The sequence below is a fragment of the Papio anubis genome, chromosome 11 (genome assembly GCF_008728515.1).
Source record: "Papio anubis isolate 15944 chromosome 11, Panubis1.0, whole genome shotgun sequence".
In the NCBI taxonomy this organism is placed as follows: Eukaryota; Metazoa; Chordata; class Mammalia; order Primates; family Cercopithecidae; genus Papio; species Papio anubis.
In genome coordinates this window covers 8200384-8220067 of record NC_044986.1, presented here as the reverse complement: position 1 = coordinate 8220067, position 19684 = coordinate 8200384, and the positions used below count along the sequence as shown (strand labels likewise).

At 48.2% G+C, this 19684-nt stretch overlaps 1 protein-coding gene across 5 annotated transcripts in view; it reads right to left on the bottom strand.

Moving 5' to 3' along the window:
- The window catches only part of CTBP2 (C-terminal binding protein 2), a 171379-nt gene that overhangs the window by 120857 nt on the left and 30838 nt on the right, over positions 1-19684 (bottom strand). For all 5 annotated transcript variants that reach the window (XM_009215593.3, XM_017944418.3, XM_009215591.4 and 2 more), the window contains exon 2: positions 642-745. The gene's annotated coding sequence lies outside the window, so the exon portion shown is untranslated. The remainder of the gene's footprint in view (positions 1-641; positions 746-19684) is intronic.

Below are 19684 nucleotides of genomic sequence, written 5' to 3'. Positions count from 1 at the left end.
ATGAAAGTTAGAATCCCAAAACCCTGCTACGGGTGCAGGATTGAACTCCATCAATCAATATGAGTGCGGTTGGGATTGAATGCTCATCTCAGCCTGCACCCACATTCCCAATCTACTCCCCCAGAAAAATCATGGTATGTTCCAGACATCCTAGGGGCTGGTAACACTAAAAGTCTAAGCTGACTGAAGAGGTGCCAGCATCTGCAAGCCGTCTTCTTCCTAAAGACATCCATCTACCACTTATGACTGACTCGGGGTGTCATGAGATGGTTTCTCTAATTCATTTTTATTCTTTTTAATTAATAACATCGAGAAATCCTAACACTATTTTCATTCTGACTTGAGTTTCCTTGTCGTATAATTTCCGTTGACTTATCTCTATAGCACCAGCAGCAGCAACAAAAATCACTTTACACTGAACTATATTGCTTCAGAGTTAATTACATGTATTTTGCTTTTGATAAATGAAAATACTAGATGCAATTAATTGAAAGACAATCAATATGATCCCGCGATTAGACATCCCAATGAAACAGCCAGAGGCTGTAGGCAATCCATACTCATCAACTAATTGAAAACACATTGCAAAGGGGATTCTAGAAAACTGAACTTTTACCTGGAGCTATTTCACAATAACTCACCAATATAAGTCTGTCCACAAACTCTATAGTTCACACGATGGGCTGTCCGTCTTTCTAAGGGAATACAGCTTCATTGGTTCAAAACCATTTAAGGTGATGAAACCCTGAAAGCAAAATGAATGGAGTCAGTGAAGTTGAGGTAGTGATTTTTTTTGTTTGTTTGTTTACATCTAGGCATCCTCTAATTGCATTTTTCCAATGCCTTCGACTCTAAGCTACCAGAGGTTATTAAATGGTTTCATTAAAAATACTATTTGTCTTGCTTTAGTCACACACCAGATCAAATTAAACAGTAGAGCACCAGAACAAATGAACACTTTCCATCTATTTTGACACAGAGCCAAGTGTGCAAAAGCAGGTGATATTGTGTCGTCGCCGTGAAAATGTCATTTAGCTTTCTCTACATCTCCAAGTAGCAAGCAAAGGGACAAAAGAATCAATACCTTCAAGCAAAAAGTATTACCAACTGTTTTGAGAAATATGGAATTATAAAGTGCAATTCATGAGCCCACGGTTTATAAGTGCTATTAGCAGAAATGCTGACAACTGTTAATCTACTGTAACTCTGATTAACGGTTGCAGTCGTCCATTAATAGAAGGCATTTTAACTTACTTCTGAAATTGATTACTCAGTTAAGAATTCAATCCTAATGTTCAATAAAATTGCACTTTCTTGGCAAATGCAATATGAACCGAGGTGATGCATTAAACAGCACTCCCATTTATTTTGCTCTACATGGAACAGAGAAGGAATATAGGGTGGGACCCACATCGTCCGAATCACTTCCTGTGCACACACAGCTGTGAGGAGTGCAGGGCGCAAAGTTCCTCCTTCTGCGGCTGATGGGAAAGGCAGACACCTGTGCAGCAGGCATGTCCAGGTGTCCTTTCTACGGTTTTTCCAGGAAGAAAAGATGGAATTTAACACTGGAGTTGCTATGTAACTGGAGAGCCCATGTATGAAGGTAGTCTTGCTCGAGCCCCATGAGGGAGGGGAGAGGCATACTCTACAGAAATGAGCTGCTACAGCCAGGCCTGACATTGCCAACCCCACTTTACAACCAAGTTTCAAATGGTTAATATACAAAAAGGCACGAACCACATTCCCAGCTGCATCTGACCTTTTTTTTTTTTTTTTTTTTTTTAAGACGGAGTTTCACTCTGTCACCCAGGCTGGAGTGCAGTGGCGTGATCTTGGCTCACTGCAAGCTCCGCCTCCCGAGTTCAAGCAATTCTCCTGCCTCAGCCTCCTGAGTAGCTGGGACGACAGGTGCCCACCATCACACCTGGCTAAGTTTTGTATTTTTAGTAGAGATGAGGTTTCACCACGTTGGTCAGGCTGGTCTTGAACTTCTGACCTCAAGTGATCCACTGGTCTGGGCCTCCCAAAGTGCTGGGATTACAGGCATGAGCCACTATGCTCAGCCAGCATTCTACCTTTTTTTTTTTTTTGAGACAGAGTCTCACTCTGTCACCCAGGTTGGAGTGCAACGGCGCGGTCTCAGCCCACTGCAACCTCCGCCTCCCAGGTCCAAGGGATTCTCCCGCCCCAGCCTCCTGAGTAACTGGGATTATAGGCACGCACCACCATGCCTGGCTAATTTTTGTACTTTTAGTATAGACGAGGGTTCACCATGTTGGCCAGGCTGGTATCGAACTTCTGACCTCGTGATCCGCCTGCCTTGGCCTCCCGAAGTGCTGGGATTACAGGCGTGAGCCACCATGCCCAGCCAACATTCTACTTTTCAAACCATTCAAATCTTAGGAAGCTATAGATTCCTAAAAGAATTTTCCCTCTTTTAATGGGGCTTTTAATTAGCAATGGGATTAATCTCCTAGGATCCAATCCCGTGACAGGCATTCTCCTGCATGATTACGTAGCAAGTCATAAAGAAGAACCGCTATACCCATGGTTTCCATTCAAAAGAAAACCACGCTCCTGTACTCTTTCCACTGAATTGAACGAGTCCTCTGACAGCCAGCTCCTGCTTCACACCTAGAACCAAGCAGGAAGGATTCTGAAGAAGTACTCAGGAAAAGCATGGACTCTATACTCAAAGTTATCATGTACCCAAGGTCAAGTAATAATTCACTCCCAACTGTACCCCCACACCACCCTGTAACCCACACCTCCTAAGGAAGTAGATGGGAGACATAGACATTCCAGCCTCAGAAGCGTCAGGAAGGGAGGGACAAGCATAGCTTTTTGGTAATCCCAAGCCTATAATGACACAAGCATCTAAAGGCCAAGGAACCATTCTTTTGAGGTGGCAGAACTTGCCAGGCAAACTCCTATCCACTCTTCAAAACCCATCTCACAGGTTATCTTCTTTAACATCTTCCCTACTCTGGCTGGCAGACTACTATATACCCTGCCCATCTCCAAGTCTTTAAAAGTTAAATGCCTTTTACTTAATCACATTTTATACATCTCTGAAACATAGTAGGGAATCAAATATTTAATTAACTGCAAAACAGAATTTATACTCCTGGTTAGTGTTGCTTGTCTTAGTATGTCACAGACTTTCTCCTTCCATTTCAAATGGTTTATGCAGAATTTCAAAAACATAAAGGACTGTATTTTCAGGAAGTAGTCCCTTTTGGAAAGGACGGCGGGAAGGAAAAGGAACTGGGGAGGTACGCCTTAACAATGACAAAAAAACAATTACTTGTTTTTGAACAACGTCTGAAGACAAACGTTGCAACATGTGAACATCTACCTAATCTTGGTGGTGGGTACAGGTTCTAATTTGAGATATTTCATAGTAAAATTAAGCAGGAAATAGACAACTCTGTCTTGTAGAAGGCTTCACAGAGGAGGTGACGTTTCATGGAATTTCAAGCCAGGACTGCCTGTCCCAGTGAACGACGACAGCTTATTTAGTGGAATAAGAATATGTTAAAAGGCTTGGAAGACTGTCAGAATCTTTAAAGCAAGTGCCCGTTGTTACTTGAAGGTCAAAAGAAGTACTTGAAAAAGACTGGAGCTACAGAAAAGCTAAAAATTCAAAAATACTTGTTTCAGCAGATACTTGCTGACAGTGCGGCGTGGACTAGCGCCCCGAGGATTCACCAGGGGATATTTTCTTGGCAAGATTTCTCTAAGAACTTCCAGGAGTATACGACGAGACGCAGAAATGACTTAGCTGATTAAAATCACCACTGCTTCTGAACCAGCAACCGCAAGAGCTGAAGTGGCCTCGGCGTGTAACTGCCGGTCAGCATGCTCACCCCCTCCAAGTTCCCTTGGCTGCTTCAGGCCAGAGAGAAGGGTCCTATTTTTGGCCTGTATCATCAACCTGTGTGAACTTACTAAACATCCCTTGGCAAATGCGATCTGCCCATAGCTGATGACGGGGGGGTGTGTACTCTCACACATCCCAGAAGAGAACCGCAGCACCCGGAGATGGATTCGGCGGTGGGGGTCCCAGCCAGACTGTGGTCAACTAGTTCCTGCACTTTCCACACATAGAAAGCTCACAACTAAGGCTGCAATACCTAGACAGGACCCCCCAACCCACCGCCACGCTTGGGTTTTTTGCTCTTATACTAAGTCAGGCATACAAAAATTACTTAGGTCTGTAGTGAATAAATCCTTTTCTTAGAAACTCAATGAGACTAGAACCTTTAGAAGCCTTCGATGAGCCCTAAAAAGGTCTTGATGGGGGCCCAGGGAACTCTGGCGTGGCTCCTTCCAGGAGGACTGGGCCTGCCTTCACTGGAACTAATGGCGTTCTTTCAGAACAGTTTCTGTACTCCGCATGGCACAGAACGGGTACCCACCCACCCAAATGCACAGATAACAGAGGCCACACAAGCAGCTCAACCCAGCCTGGCCCCCACCATGCCACCTGCTGTGAGCAGCACTCATCTAACCAAGTGCCCGCTTACCCACGCTTCCTCTGCAAGAGGGATTTCTAATGATATTTCTGCCATCTGAAGCTCACGTGTGCCAGCTCTCATTAGGATGTGAGGCTTTCTGCTCCAACTCACATTTCGGCTGTCTGAGCTCCTAAGTCCATCTACTGTCCCGCCGTGGATGGCAGAGGCTTCATCACCCCTGCTTCAAGGCGGGGCACCTCCTGCTGCCTCCTCTTGAGGCTGACCATGCAGCTGGATCACACCAGCCAGGGAGCAGAACTTCAGCTCACCGTGGGCACACATTAGGGGAGAAAGAATGATCCTAAAGGGGCCCATGCACCCTGGAAAGCCTTATCTGAAACTGACTCATGGTTTCCACGGGTCTGGCTGCACAGAGCACCACTGCACGCTGTGTTCCTCACACACCAGGAAGCACCGTTCATGTTTACTGCTAAAAAGAGTAAACCAGAATGTGTCCACAAAACCATCCCTTAGGCAATCAAAAGTTTCCCACAGGTAACGGGCTCTGGGAAGGGACAAGGGAAAGAACAAGGAGTTAGCAAGAATCGATCCCAGGTTCCACAGGCCAGCATCAGTGGCTAAGAAGCAGTATCCTGCCTGTGATTGAGAGGTAACGGCATCTACCTTCAAAGGTAGTCAGGTCCTTTGAAAGAGAGAACCCGTGGATGATCTGCCCCAAGGCCTGCATACAGCAAGCACTCAATAACTGCGTGTCATCATCAAACACCAGACATGTCTCCAGGCTGAGGCTGTTATCCACATCTTCTAAGAAACTCATCTCTACCTAACTCGTGAGATAAACAGTTGACATTCAGCACAAGAATCCAATAGTCCTAACCAGGTCATTGATGGTTAGGCACCCCAGGCATTCCCCTCCCTCGAAAGGAGGCCTCACTGCCCTCCTGTGGTGTGGCTGTGCTCAGAAAAGAGGGATTGTGTAAAGAACCATCCAGAATGCTGCACTTCTCTCCCAAGCACAGGGCACAGTAGCAGGCCAAAGTAGTCTACAGTCTTTGCCCCCTACACGCCACCTCCCTGCCCACCACAAACATGCAGGCTTCCCCACAGACCCCTTTCCTCTCTGGACTCGATGCAGCACCAACTATGACTTCAAACTCCTGGACCCTTTCAACAGGGATTTCCTGAGCACCTACTCAGTACCAGGACTGTGCCAAGCCCCAGAGGCACAAAACAGAAACTTGGTCCCTGCCCCAGGGACTCAGGAGGGGCCACCGACTCCAGGCCCGAAGCCAGCACTCAGCCCCCACCCCATTGTTGCCCAAAGCATGGAGTGACTGTGCTAGCACGGTCCCAAGCACACTCTGGGGCCAAGGCCTGTACCCACGCCTCTCGGAGGGACAGGCAGTGTGCAGGTCACGGTGCCCTATGGCTGGCCTGGGGTTTCTGGAAGCAAGGCGTCTTTAAGGATGAGTGAACTCCCTCTGCCTCACAGACACTCCTTTGGCATCCATGCTGATGGTCTTCTCAAAATGGGCCCGTCACATGGGTACTCCAGGAATCGTCCCACCTTCCTCCCCATACTCTGCCCCCTCCTCCTTACATTCTGGTCCCCTCCTCCCTGCACTCAGGCCCCCGTCAGAAGGGGTGACTTACCATGGGGCTGTTAAAAGTGGGACCCACAGAAGCCCAGCCAAATCAGAAGTCGTAAATCAGAAGCCGAGCTAAAGCCACAGGCCTGGGATCACCCCCACCCCTCGGAAGCATCCAGACACAGCTCAGATACCCCGGCGCTAGCCTCCTCTCCCAGCCTGACACTCCCTAGAGCACACGGCACTGCCTCAGGGTATCAGTCAGTATGTGAGAAGGGGAGGACTCTCAATGGTTGGACCACAATGAAGACATGGAGCTGGTTCCCAGTCCCTGAGTGGATGGCATGGAAAGCGGTGCCAGGGGCTTTCCCCACACATCCCATAGCAGATCCTCCCAACGATTTCAAGTTCAAGGGCAGCAGTCAAGGAAAAGCCTCGGGCAAAAGTTCATCAAGAAGCCAAATGCTCTGCCCCAAAACTGACCTGCCTATGGCGGCATGAGGCAGTACGGTGGCCACTGACTCGAGGCCACGAGAAGCAGCACAGAGGACCCATGGGCTCCCTGAATGACCAGGGACAGGCACTCAGTTACCCGCCTCCCTTCCTGCATACCACAGTGGCTCCTGGTTCACACACCCCCAGCCACCCTCAGCGGGGTCTCTGGCCACCTGTGTGTGAACATGGGCCACACCTGTGCTCTCCCACAAGACAACATCCCGCTCCCTGGCCTTCCTAACCCTCCTCTGCCCCGATTATCTTCAGGTTGCAGTGAGGGTGCGCGGCGCAACAAATCGTAACGGGGGGAGGAAGAAGTCATGTGCAGTCCTGCAGGGGCCGCCGGGGGTAAAGACAGGCATCCCTGAGCAAACGGCAGTGGGAGGTGCCACCTCTCCTCACTTCTCGACTCTGCCACCGAGCCCCACACAGTGGGGCACACGTATGACCCATGCCCTCTAACAAGGACCTCAGGCTGCTACCATGACAGCACAACCCAGTGTTGCCTGGGGCGGCACCCACCAACCCCACCATAGTCATTATGCGCCTGGTCAGCCTTTAAGGACAAGCCCACCCTGAGAAAGGCCAAGCTCACTGGGCAGGAAGCAGCGTGGAGTCCTGGTTTGGTTGGCACATGGGGGAAAAAAATACAATAGAATGACAATGTCCATCAAAGGGCTGAGTGTCTGACACACACTGGACAGGAATGAACAGGGTTTACCCGAGAGGCTGTCACTTTAGCATTGCTGGATGATTCCTTCCTGAGATTCAATTCCACCAACTATTGCCTAGTAATAAATAAACCATATTAATTAGCTTGGAAACAATTATCCTTTATTCAGGGAGGGAAAAAAAAACAACCCCGAAAGCTAATTCTTTCCATGTCCCTATACAGCCACACTGGCACGGAGGCACTTCAGGTCAAATCAACACTTCATTATGAGCCCCCGATGCCCAAGAGTTTCAACTCCAAGAAGAAAAATGCCCTCTAGGCAGAAACCTGACATACACAGCCTCTGTCAGACAGTGTTTATGGAAATTTTATAATATTAAATATATTCAGCTGGTTTTAAGTTTTAAGAATGTAAAAAGGCCCAACAGCCAAGATTTTAGAACTCTTGTCTTCCAATAGAAGGCCAAGCAGTGGAAACCTGGAAGGGAAGTCTTGGAATCCTGCCACTTTTTAAAGAAAAATAAAATAGGATATGTTCCCAGTGTTGTCTCAGATGTAGTCAATTAATGTGACCATTCCCCTGCTCTTTCAGCTTTCAGCTCTTCTCGACTACAGGGTCAACAGACTTGAGACTAGCTGGGTGACAAGGAACTTGCCCTTGTGGCATTAGCTGGGCTTCTAGAACTGCCCCATCCAAAGTGGCTCCAGGACAGAGAAATAAACAAGGGCGTGAGATGGGAGAATGCCAGATGGGAGTCCTGGCAACAACTGGAGAAAGGAACAAGGAACAAATTGATAAACGGGTGCTGCTGATCGGGGCTGCCGTGGGCCAAGTTTTGAAAGGGGGAAAAAAAGTGGATCCACGAGCAAGCAGCCCACACGACGACGTTATTTTGTGAATTCAAGCTGCATTCCCACACCCAAAGCTGCCCCGTGGGCCACGGAAGCAGAGGCAGCCGGTGTGAGCAACCTGGACCTGAGGCTCATGGGGCCTGGCTGCACCCCCACACACCTGTACCTGAGTGGGCGCACGACAGTCCTACTTACAGACAAGCTAGGAGATCACCTGAACTTGAAAGAGACCAGGGCAGTGGGAGGTGGGGGGGTGGGCCTTAAAATCAGCCTGGCTCAAAGGAAAGCCTGGCCCTGAGGTCCCCACAAAGGCACACAGCTCCGAAGGACAAGTAGAAACCACAACCCAACTCAGAAGCACTTGAAGGTGTCCGTCTCTGGTCTTCCATGATTCCACACTGGAAGTGGACAAGGCGGCTGCTGGTGGAGGTGCACACACCCCTGTGAGATGGTCAGGAACCTGCCAGAACGAGCAGACATAGGAGATGGCTCACTCCAGCCAGTGGCCACTACTAACCAGCTGGGGCATCCTGGTGTCAGGCTCTGTTCTTGCTTTCTCCCTGATCGGGTGACCAAGAGGGGTTTTTCTGAGCTCCTTTCCACAGCGCACCCCAAGGACACCTGATCTAACAAGGGCCAGACTATGTATTTACCATAGGCCCTACACAGGGCCAGAAGGTGAGCAGACGGGTCTTCAGACATTCAGAGCACACGCCCATACCACAGTGAGAGATGGAACCTCTAAGCTGGCAGGTTTTAATACAAGATCCGTGGACCAAAAGCAGGATGGATACTGGCTGCTCTGAGGGGTCAGCAGGGGTTACACCCCCTCCCACTGCGGGGGAAGGAGTGGGCATCTTTTCTGGAAACTTGAGGTTCCATGGCCCACGCCACTCTACCCCTAGGGAATCCTTAGAGAAATAGTCAAGATGTACCAGACCATGCTGAAAACCAGAGTAGGATAAACTCTTCCTGGTCAGACACTATCCATCTCAACAATTGTGTATTTACTAAAAGTATTTCAAAACACTTCAAAGATATAGGAAAAATACTTATAGGTCAAATGGAAAATAAAATATGACACAAGTATTCAAATCTTATTTATATTTTAAAACATTCTTCAGTGAATCTCATTTTTAGTATATACATATATGCATAAGAGACAGAATAGATCCAAAGTGTTATTCTCCATGCTAAGATTAAAAAGGACTTTTAAAATGTGTAACATAACAATCATGCACTTCAATTTTTTATACTTTCCTGTATTTTTCTGTTTTCTGCAAAGAGCACGCTTTCCTATAATACAGAAACATGTGAGCTGTGAGCTCCTGTCAGGAGGGCTCTGAAGCTGGGGTGCAGAAAGTGGGCTGCTGCCTCAGCTGCTTTGCCTTGCAGGCTTTCGGGCCATACCAGCATTGCACAGTGGCCCCATTTAGGATGTAAGTCCCTGTGTGACTGCTGTGCTACAAAGGTGGGTCTGGAAGAAAGCCAAGTGTCCCTCCACCCTCATGCAAGTTCAATATAGAAAAGGACGTTCTCTTGGGGATTTCAGTGAAGATGTCTTAATTCCAATAGCCAATCAACCTGGGAGAGAATTGGTGGGCTGGACAGACACAGTGGGAATCCCTTGCCTCAGCGAGGATCTGGGACCCCAACCAATGCCGGGAAAGAGGCACAGCCAAAGCCCCGTCAGGGCCCAGGCAAAGGAGACTTCCCAGCAGGCTCCAGCCAAGTCCTTGGCCACAGATTAGACTCCAGCAGGATGAGCAGGAAGTGGCATTTAGAAAGAAATGACGTGAGAACCAAACGGCTCAAAGTCCACAATCCCTGAAAAATTACTTACAAGCGTGACCAGCTTTACATATCAACAGCACTTCTTTTTTCTTTTTTGAGATGGAGTCTCGCCCTGTTGCCCGGGTTGGAGAGCAGTGGTGCAATCTCGGCTCACTGCAACCTCCACCTCCCAGGTTCAAGTGATTCTCTTGCCTCAGCCTCCTGAGTAGCTGGGATTATAGGCACGCACCACCACGCCCAGCTAATTTTTGCATTTTCTGTAGAGACAGCGTTTCGCCATGTTGGCCAGGCTGGTCTCAAACTCCTGACCTCAGGTGATCTGCCCGCGTTGGCCTCCCAATGTTCTGGGATTACAGGTGTGAGCCACGGCGCCCGATCAACGAATTTCTTTAAGAGACAGGGTCTCACTCTGTCACCCAGGCTGGAGTGCAGTGGCATGATCATAGTTCACTGCAGCCTCTACCTCTCGGGCTCAAGTATTCTTCCAGGCTCAGCCTCCTGTACAGGAATGGGCCACCAAGCCCAGCTAACTGCCCCGCCCATGTCAACACTACTGATCAGTGGACTACATGCGCAATACTGACTGGGAAAGCGAAGTTAGTAAAATTCACGTGGCCAGATATCGGCCCCCTGACCCTGACTCTCTCACATTCCTTCCCCTGACAATGACCTCACCCCAACCCTTTACGTATTGCAAAAGGCATTATATAAATGGGCTGCCTGCTCCGTAACTGCTTTAGATGGGCAGATCCACGAGAGCAGAGACAGAATCTAAGTTTTATCCTGGAAAGCTCAGAGACCAACCGATGGTGAGGAGCACTTGGGTGAGGCTGTGAGTGACCCCAGGAAAGTGTTCCCTGCCTCGGCTTTCTCTTCCTCCCCCAGGAGACCAGGTGTGGTCACCCGTACCTCCCTCATGGCGCCACAATGGGAAGCACAGGCCATACCAAATGCACAGTGCTCAGCGTGGCACCTGGAACACCGGAGGCAGCCAAGTATTAGCTGTATCGTTTAACAAATGCTTTACTCACATGGCTTGTTAAATTCGAGAATCCACAGTCCTGGAAAGAAAAAGAGGCCTGAAGGAAACCGGGTTCTATTTAATTTTAAACTAAATTATGAACCCAAACCTCAAGGTTGGGGGAAGTCTCAATTGAAAATGAAGAGTATCCCTGCTGTGGAATGCAGCAGCTGCTAAACCCACCATGTAGAAACTACTCACTTTTCAGACACTGTACTTTAAAAAATCCATTTACAAGGCTATGCATGTCACAGAAAATAGCATGTGAAGAAACTCTGCAAACACAGCCCTGAAGGAAACACCCAAAGACAGAACTGAATTCCTGGGTCCAAAATATATTCCCTCTAGAAGCAACTCCTTCTGTTTTTAAGAATTAATCAATCACAATGCCAGACGAATACAACAGCATCTAGAAATGGGGAAACTAAGGCCTGGGTCCCCCTGACCATCAGCAACAAACTCCTTCCCACTTTCCACCCCATCACGCTGTCACTCAGGCTCAAGAAACACAGAATGGCAGTGAAACCTCCCAAACAGCAGCCCCTTCACATTCAACCAAAGTGAGTTCCGACCACCCAACTGTGATGGTCCTTGATGCAGGTGCCGCAGCCTCTTACCGGGGGAATCCGGGACGGGAGAGAAAAGCCAAACTCCAGAGCAGCCTGCGGCCCACCCTAACCCAGGCCTGTGAACCAAGCGACCTGCCAGTCCTGGCTCCCCAAAGAGCAAAGGGCACTTGCCTACCAGCAGCAGCAGGGCTAGCTTTACAGTCTTGATTCAGGAAACAAATAACTGCAGAGCCCCTAAAGGACATATATATATAATCTATTGATTTATGTGCATCAGGTCACTAACACCGGGAATCCTGAACTAACGTGCACACAGACGTAATTACTCAGTTGCATGTCTGCAGTTTGGAAAGGATGGACAACCTTTTAGCATGGATGTTCATGAGGGCAGCAATTCACAAATGCTGTTCTCACATGATGAACATATAAATACACACAAGTATGTATGTTAAAATGCAGTGCAAGTGTGCTTTCTGAATGAACAACTCAACATTTTCACTGTGAAATTAGATTCTCGGGACTTGTAGTTTTACAGTTTTCACGGAAGCATGCCAAAGCCACACAGGTGCAACAGGCCTTCCTCCTAGAGAAACCACGCCAGCACAGCCCGCACTCGCCTGGTGCACCGGGCCCGCACCACACGTATTATTATTCTCAGAGCATGAGCGCCAAGAAAGAAAACCGAGACTCAAAAGCCCTTTATCCCAAGTGTTGTTTCTTCACGTTTCAGTCAATGCACACTGTGCGAAAACATGCAACACAGACGAACAAAATGAACAAAACTTCCAAGGGAAGGGGGCTCTTCTGCTCTTTCCAAAATCAGCCAAAGCAACCGGTACAAAAGTCACTCCCAGTACAACCCTACGGACGTCTGCTGAGATGGGGCGAGGTAAGTGGGGGCTGTGGACATGACCAGCTCTACTTGTCACCAAGCAAGCAAGGGTCCTGTCACTCTGGGGTTTCCACGATGGATATCCTCCTCCGCAGTGTTCTGGTCAAAGGCTGGGTCAAAAATCTTCCAGTCAGTACACAGAAACCAACCAGCCATACATGCAACAACTCGAATGAATCTCAAAGGGAATTAAGTCAAGTGAAAAATCCCAGTCCCCAAAGGCTGCAATGCTGTAGGGTTCCATTTATATAACATTCTTACATGACACTGGAGAGATGGTGAAGGGATTAGTGGTTGCCAGGCTTAAAGACCAGGAAGTAGGTAGGACACAGCAACTCCAGAACTTTCTTTGAGCAAACTGGGTCCTAGAAGCTGGTCAGCTGTGTCTATTCATGTGTGTCGACCATGTGCTTCAGCTGGGGACTGTCCTGGCCACCTGAAGTGGATGTGACTATAAAAGGGAAAAGGGGGGATTCTTGGGCTGGTACAGAGAGACCTACCCATGCTAAAATTGCACAGAACTAAATACACAGCCAAACGAGTACATGTTACACTAGGGATTTCTGAATAGTATCCATGGATTCTATCCATGTCAATTTCTCCGCTGTGTTGCTATTACCAGAACTCTGCACAATGTTACTACTGGAGAGCACCAGGGAAAGGGTTTAAGGGATCTCCTGTATTACCTTCTCCTACCCTGTGAATTCCTTCTGTATGTGAATCTGCAATTGCTTCAAAATAAGTTTAATTTTTAAAATAACAAACAGATTTGTCATTTTTTGGTTTGTGTGGTTTAGCTCACGCTGGCCACTAAGTAGGGCAATTCCTTTCTTTAGGGGATCAGCGCTTACAAGGAGGGGCCATGAGGAGCTGGCCCTGTTGACACTGCTTACGCACTCAACTGGGATCCGAGTCCTCCGGCTCCCCAGGGGCCCTGGGATGCATCCTGTCTCTCGAGAAGCCAGAGCTCACAATTCCTGAACCCTGACCTTCTCCCACTGGAGCTGGCAGAGACGCTCATGCTACGTCAATTCTTTCCTGGGAGCGGGCATGACTGACTCATTGTTCTCGCCCAGGTGCTGCCAGCTGCCCAGGCCTCCCAGGGCCACACCCAACAGAGGGCGCGTTCCCTGACAGAGCAGCCCTGGAGAGGGCAGACCAGAAGAGAAAACCAGCCCCCGGGGCGGCTCTGTGCTGGGCAAGTGCCACTCTGGTGGGTAATAACTTCAGGACTCCCTGACCCAGTCTGGCTAAATCAAAACTACAGAGCAGGCTGGAACAGGCCAAGACTGTCCCCAGCTGACACACACAGTTGTACGCTGGGCTGGCTGGCTTCCAACACCCAGCTTGCTCAAAGAAAGTTCTAGAGCTGGAGTGTGCTAGCAGATCGCCAGGGTCAGGGGAGACCCAGAGCTACGCCCCTGCTTCTCGAGCCTGGGGACCCTGCTGGTGCCCTCAAACGCCACACCAGCCTTTTGTATCACCCGAAAGGTCTTTGTGGCACTCTGTGTCTTTTCCTGGGCCTCCCCTGCTGCCTCCCTTTTAAGGAGACCTGGCATACTAGATACTAGCACTCCCGGTAACTCCCTGCTGATTCAAAGAATCCAAAAGAAGAAAATTGCAGGAGCGTCTTTGCCGTTTCCGCCTTTATTATCTTCAGGGTTACACTTTTTTCAATTCATTTGACAGTTTATCTTTACTATCTCTCAGCAACAATAATAAAAGTACCTCCCTCTCCCAAAATGTGCCACTAGGTACATGTGCATACATAAAAAATATATAGATTCTAATAATACTATTTTTTGAAATTCTATAAACCCTTAAATAGCCATTTACTCAAAAAGCTGAACCACTTTCAAATCATCAACATTGCTTAGCTTTAAAGCTGCTTAAAACACACACAAGCCAGTGACTCTTCCACACAAACAGAAATTATATTCTACATAAATTAAATATATAATTTGATTAAACATATTTATGTCTTTGTGATGACATTTAAAATAGAAGTAATCATTTTCTTTTTTAAAACAAAAACTCTTTCAATTATAATTCAAAGCTGTCAAACCAATCTTCTGCTACAGATCTTTTAAATGTCACATACCTTCAAAAGGGGATGGCAGTTTCCTTTTAAATATGCAATTCCAAACAGTGCCTTCTGAATCAAGAATGTATTAAAATACACCACTGGCATTTATCTCGATGAAGTGTAGCCTCTGCCCCTCCCTCCGGGTAGATATGTACAGACGCACGGCACTCCGATGTGTTTCTCCCCAGTGTAACGGGGGAGCGGCTGGTGCCACTGCCACTGACTGCAGCCACAGGGCTCAACACCAAGTCACACTCCTACCACCTTAAGGGGACAGAGGTATCCTCTCACAGTTCTTCCAGTTTTCTTCCCAGATGGCTTGCTGAACTCTGTGTAACCCAATTTTGGCGTAGCATCAACAGCCCAATTGTAAGACAGTGTTAATCAGATGCAAAGAAAACTCCAAACTCATTCTCATAAGTCAATGACCTACATATTCAATGGCTTATTTGCCATCCGAGTAGCAAACACCATGCTATATTTAAACACAGAGCATAGATATATCTTTCTTCTAAAATGCTTTGAGAGACAGATAAGCCTTATACTTCAGCCTCTTCTCAACTTAAGGAAAGCAAACCTTGTCAATATCCAGTGTTTGGGAATCTCTGAAGGCAAAAGTCTGGTCTATTCTGCCATTGTCTTGGTAAGGAGGTACTAAGCATCATTTTCATAAAAAGCAAACATCCCCCCTGGACCTTAAGTCAATTGAAGCTTGCCTTCTTAGCACCTGACAAATAGTGCTCAGATAATGGCTCCGAGTGGGTTAAGCACGGGTCGCACACGTCGCATACCCACTGTCCAAAAACCAGTCAACAGTGATAGAGTGAATGGGGTCACTCAGTGTCCAAAAACCAGTCAACAGAGTGATCAGAGCGATGGGGACGCGAATGCTTCCTAACTGCTGTACCTCATAGCAGAGATGACATCCCGCAGAGACGACAGCAAAAGCAGCAGAAAGTTCTTGAGATCTGTGCTAAGAAAGGGAGCCACAGCTCAGGCTGTCCCTCTGCCAGTCTCTTGGTATTTCCCTCAAATCGGAAGAAGTGTAAACAAGTCAGTCCCGATCCCCAACCAACGAGGGTGATCCTAAGAACAGCTGAAGTGTCAGGGCTGAGCATTCGAGAAACCAAACAGATGACATGCCTAACCCAGTCTCAAGCCAAAGCCAATGCCTTCCACCTAAGAGGCAGGAGTGGACTGAGGTCGCGGGAGGGTAAGGAGGAGCCAGGGCTCTGGCCTGTACTGCTAGACCGCAGTGCAGCGGTGGCCTGGGAGAGGCCCGCCGGACACACCTCGCAAAGGGCCAGCTCAGCCGCTGGTGCTTTTCTGCCTTGTCCAACTATGTGACCTCAGGCAAGTCACTGAGCCTCTCAGAAGCTCACTTTGCAGGGTGGAGAGGAATGCTACCTAGCAAGACACTGTGATTCTCGGTCACTTAAGTTCTAATTGCACTTAAAAACAGGCAGTCATGAAACTTACCAACCAAAGCCAAACTCAAAAGTCACTGGGACTTAAAAGACATCAAGAGTGTGGGGGTGAAAAAAACAAGAGTTAAGGGGCTTCTCTCTTTGGGTTCAGGTTAAAATTCTCTTCCTTGGGTGGTGAACTCCGCTCCTAGGGTATGGATAGGAAGCGCCAGAAAGTGCCATCCATGAGGCCAGGCCCCACACACTGACATGTGGTACAGCTGAGGATGGAGACGGCAAAGGCAGAAAGCCACAGATGGACCAAAATACACGGCAGGGCCAGGCCCAATCAGGAAACCCACGTACTTGTTCCTTCCCTGTGAGGGCAGACGTGCTTGCACCTCCCGGCCTCCGCCCTGGAGAAGCTACTGTCTGCTCCCCTAGGTGCTGACATTCCTTATTTGATCCTTGCCATCAAGCTTTTATTCCGATCACCACCCCCTCACCATAGAGACACACATATACACATCTATAGATATTTCCACATTTACACACCACATTCACATCTTCCACATACACACACATCCAAAAGAGCTTGTGCGCACTTCTGATGGTCAAAGCCAACAGCCCATTCTCAGCTGCCATCTGTCTTGCCTGCTGCACCACACACGTGCATACACACACTCTCTCTCTCTACTCTACTTTGTCCATCCCAATACTGCATCAACTACGAACAAGCCAGGTACTATTAAGTAAGGAAGGCTGGAAATTAAATGAGACATAATCTTGTCCTCAAAGAATTCAAACAAGAAACAGCAGAGACATGAAGTTGTTCTTCATGTCTTGTTACATGTTGTTACATGAAGTAGGCACGGACGAAGGAGGGACGGCAACTCTGCCTCAGCCCTATTCACGTGCTCTCAAATCAAAGGCACTCCAGAGGCTCCTCACCACCTGCCTTCTAGATACTTCCGTCCAACTGCATGTTCCTTCAACCCCTCCAACTCAGCTCACCCGCAACCACTGTCATCACTGCCTCACCCCCTGTAGTCCCCGTCAACAACTCAAACAAAAGCAATCCTGCCCTGATCTCATGTCTGTGTCACTGGAACCAACAGGCCTGCCTCAACCACTGTCCACCTGCACATCTGAGAAGCCGGAAGGTCACCAGGGCTAGTCCTGCACGTCAGTTCCTGGGAAGAAAACAGAATGTCAATCGTATTCTCTCAAATGCCTATCAAAAGCCCAGCTGAGATCAATAATTTTTTGGGAGAATAGATCTGTATCAACTGGCTCAGTGTTTGGTGAGGTATTGTAAATGCTATCCTAAATCAAACGGTATCCCTAGAAGGACCCACATGGAATGGCCTCCTCTAAATGTCCCTCCAGTCTGTACTTCTGACTCTTTCCAGCAATCTCAAGCACAAGAAGCAGTTGTGGGAACCCAGGCCTGGCATTTGTTGGCAGACCATGGTTGGTGGCAGGGCGCTTTACAGCCGTCACTATGCCCGACACGCAGCTCCCTGTAGCAAGGCGTTTCCTTCAAGGACACATGTCGCCCCTCCCTAAACTCAGACAGAGCTGCCCAACTTAAGATATCTGTTATAGCAACTGTCCTGAAATTTTTGGTTGCTGTATTTGCATTTTAAAATCAATTTTGGCTCTCCCCAATTCTCAACCCCTATTACGGCATCTACTTTTTGAGTCCTCAAAGAACTTTCTTGAAAGTGGTAGCATATAAATACATAAAATGGAATCCACTTAAAAGGACATTCTAGTAACTTAAAGGACATTCTAGTAACCCTAGAAAACATGCTTCTAAAAGTAATGACCCCAGAGACTTGCAAAAGCTGGCTGCAGCTTCCCGAGGCCAATGAGGCTAGCACACCCAGATGCCGGGTTCTTGGGTGGCCCAGCTCATGGGAGGCTGCTCTGGGAGCAGCTGTTTAGAACACCTACTTAGCCAAGTGTCCGTCCTCACACGGAAGCAAACTAGGACAGCATGTGCTACCACATGACCATCAGTAGGCTCCAAAAATCCACTTCTGTCAGTCATGAATGCAAAAACAGTGGGCACAGATGTCAGAAAGAACCAGGAACACACCAGGTACCAAAGGCCACGACCTTCATTCTTGACTTACTAGCCTGGAGCTTCATCAGAGAGCACGGTATTTTGGGGACAAGAAGACCAGTGGGAAGGGAGAGACACTGGGAGGTGTGGGGAAGGAATGAAGGAACGAGAATTGTTCAGAATAGCCAGGAAAAGCCAAGAGAAACAGGCCCCACCCTAATATAGAGGGCACAGCCACATCTTCCAGAGCATGTGAACTCCACAGCCCACGCCCAGCAGAGTCAACAGTGCAGACCCCTGCCCCCATCTTGCTAGTGGGGAGGTAGGGGTCAAGGGAGAGGAGGGGGCCCTACCCACTCACCCTCCCACCCCACTCCACCACCCAAGCAGAAAGCCAACATTCTGTAGGGTGGTTTAAAAAATAGCTGACTTCCATACATGATTGGTGGAAGCACAAAATGTTATAACCACTTTGTAAGACTAAACATACACCTACTCCATGACCCAGCAATTCCATTTCTAGGAACTTACCCAAGAGAAATGAAATCATATGTCCACAAAAAGACATGCATGAGAATGGTTCATAGCCACTTGCTCAGAATAGTGAAAAGCTGGAAACAGCCCAAGTGTCCATCAATGGGTGAGTGGGTAAAGAAACTCTGGTCAAGTCATTCAATGGAATACTACTCAGAAGTAAAAAGGAACGAGGGGATAATCTGGCCCAACATGTCTTAAAAATCTCAAATACATCACGTGTGTGGCATGAAAAAAGCTTCATGCAAAAAGGTACATGTGTCACAATATACATACATATTGCATGTATACATGTATATGCTGTGTATAATGTACATATATGTATTATATAGTAGTACATGAAATTCTAGAACAAGCAGAACTACTTCTGTTGAAGGAAAAGAAACCCGAACAGTGGTGGCCTGAGATGATCAGGGAGGTGAGGGTGGGGAAAGCCTGGGAGGGCCCCAAGGGGACTTTCTGGAGTGACGGTATGCTCTTGGGAGGGCTTTGGGGGTACACAGGTATGTGCATGTGTTAGAACTAACCAAACGGCACACTTAAGGTCATGCATTTCATTTGACCTCATTCCCCTTCCCAGCCCCTTCCCCACCAATCCCCACTTCCCTCCCAACACTTCCCCTAAGTTTTACCTCAAAGAAAAACTAAACAGAAAGAACCACAAACAAGCTGACCTCAGGTCATGAGATCCGTGCTCCAGGTGAAGATCTGAAATTCAGCCAAGAAATGTGGCCCAACAGAAGATGACTGGGGCTGGGGGCACAGGGTGTCCCGCTGAACCCGGGGGTGGTGTGCACATTCATCGTAGGTGATCAGGCCCGCCTGTCTGGTTTTCCCAACAAGAGGCTGAAAACAATACCAAGACAACCTTCCAAAGGAGACTCCAGAACCTCAGCTGGGAACCTTCTACTCAGAACGATTCATAGGAGGCCTGTCTCTGGAAGGAGGAGCACAGGAACACCTGCAGGGACCAAGGCCCTGGAGGCACAGGGAGAATAACTACTCCAAGTCCAAGTCTGCACACAGCACACGACAGAGCAGCAACCTCTGCCTGTGAGTTCAAGGAGGCCCAGGACACGGTCAGGGTTGTTTGTGCTGATGCAGGCTGATGAAACAGGAGGACCCTGTACCGAAAAGGACCACCCCCTCCCCACAGGAAAACCCCAGGACAATGACATGTGCCACATGCTGGTTGTACAGGGCTTGGAAGCAGGGCAA